Here is a 2,416-nt window from a genome sequence, read left to right on the forward strand (position 1 = left end):
TGGCAAGGATGGATGAGGCAGAGAATCAGTGATATAGAGGACAAACTTACAGAGAATAATGAAACAGAAAAAAAGAGGGAGATTAAGGCAAAAGAGCATGATTTAAGAATTAGAGAAATCAGTGACTCATTAAAAAGGAACAACATCAGAATCATAGGGGTCCCAGAAGAGGAAGAGAGAGAAATAGGGGTAGAAGGGCTATGTGAGCAAATCATAGTGGAAAACTTTCCTAACCTGGGGAAAGACACAGACATCAAAATCCAGGAAGCACAGAGAACTCCCATTAGATTCAACAAAAACTGACCATCAACAAGGCATATCATAGTCAAATTCACAAAATACTCAGGCAAGGAGAGAATCATGAAAGCATCAAGGGAAAAAAAGTCCCTAACCTACAAGGGAAGACAGATCAGGTTAGCAGCAGACCTATCCACAGAAACTTGGCAGGCCAGAAAGGAGTGGCAGGATATATTCAATGTGCTGAATCAGAAAAATATGCAGCTGAGAATTCTTTATCCAGCAAGGCTGTCATTCAAAATAGAAGCAGAGATAAAAAGTTTCCCAAACAAAAATTAAAGGAGTTTGTGACCACTAAACCAGCCCTGCAAGAAATTTTAAGGGGGACTCTCTGAAGGGAGGGAAAAAAAAAGACTAAAAGCAACAAAGGACCAGAGAACACCACCAGAAACTCCAACTCTACAAGCATCACAATGGCAATAAATTCATATCTTTCAGTACTCACTGTAAATGTCAATGGACTCAATGCTCCAATCTCTCTCTCCCTTGATTGTAGTCTCTCAAAATAAATAAAAATTAAAAAAAAAAAAAGAGAGACTGCAATATAGATAAGACTGTCAACAGATAGCAGGGCCTTTGCACACTGGAAAGGGAGAAGCATAAATTGAGAGTAAAAAAGGATCCCAGTCTTTGAGGGTACATTGTGGAGAAGGACTTTAGGATCAAGAAATAAACCAGGGGGGCACCTGGGTGGCTCAGTCAGTTAAGCGTCTGACTTCTGCTCCGGTCATGATCTCACGGCTCATGAGTTCAAGCCCCCTGTTGGGCCCTGTGCTGACAGCTCAAAACCTGGAGCCTGCTTTGGATTCTGTGTCTCCATCTCTCTTGGCCCCTCCCCCACTCATGCTCTATCTCTGTCTCTCTCTCTCAAAAATAAACAAACATTAAAAAATTTTTTTGTGGGGCACCTGGGTGGCTCAGTCAGTTAAGCATCTAACTTCAGCTTGGATCATGATCTCAGGGTTCACAGGTTTGAGCCCAGTGTCAGGCTCTGTGCTGACAGCTCAGAGCCTGGAGCCTGCTTTAGATTCTGTGTGTGTGTCTCTCTCTGCTCCTCCCCCACTCATGCTCTGTCTCTCTCAAAAATAAATAATAAACATTTAAAAATTAAAAAAGAAAGAAAGAAAGAAACCAGGGTCCCCAAGTGGGCACAAGTTGAAATCTGGGTATCAAGAATAAAACACAAAAGATCAGAACCCAAACAGAATATATTCAGGATTGGGTTTACAGCTCCTTAAATCTTTGAGGTGCTAACCAGGCCTGGTCATGCTTGTGTAGGATTTGTGTAAGCGTGTATTTACACACAATGGTAAGGATAAAAACAGCTCGAGTCTAGAGGAGAGGACCTATGGAAGGGCTGAGACCAAGACAGTAGTTGACAAAAGAGAGCGATATAAATTTCACTACCTTGACAAGGGAGCCCACCTAACCCTTGTTTAAACACCAGTCATTTTAACAGAAAATAGTGACCTGTATGTTTAAATAAAGCTTTCTCTGTCCTCTACTCAACACTCAGGGAAAAATGACAAGCCTAGAATTAGCATTTAACACTGGAGTAACATGTTTCTTGTAGCATGTTATAGGCCTCCAGGTGAAGAAGCACAAGGAGACTCACCAAACATATGCCATATAACCATGACACTTCTGAGATGTAAGGAGACCAAGATGCTATTCAGGGGTAAACACCAATAACCTAGTACCCTTCCTTTCTTCTAAGTCTATGAAGTAATCTTTATGCTTCTCTTTCAATACGAAAAGCCAATGGACAGTACATTTTTTAGCAGAAAAAAAAAAAAATGCAACATTATTTAAATGGGTAAATATAAATTTATACCAACTACCTAAAATTCTGCCTTTAAATAATTTAAAGTAAAATATAAAATAAAAACAACATTGTTTTTTGGGAAAGCACTGTATATGTTGCAAACTAACAGGAAATATTTTATGTTAAACATTGCAAATCTCACCTAAATCCTGATAATTTTAATTTCTAAAAATTGTTAGTCATTAAATCAACTCTTTTCTAAAAGAATACTCCAATATTTTACATTTCAGAAATTTTAATAGTTTTTATTTGGCAAAGAGAAGCCTAAGAATTTTTTAAAAAACATTTCCAGAG

The sequence above is a fragment of the Panthera tigris genome, chromosome B4 (assembly GCF_018350195.1).
Source record: "Panthera tigris isolate Pti1 chromosome B4, P.tigris_Pti1_mat1.1, whole genome shotgun sequence".
Lineage (NCBI taxonomy): Eukaryota > Metazoa > Chordata > Mammalia > Carnivora > Felidae > Panthera > Panthera tigris.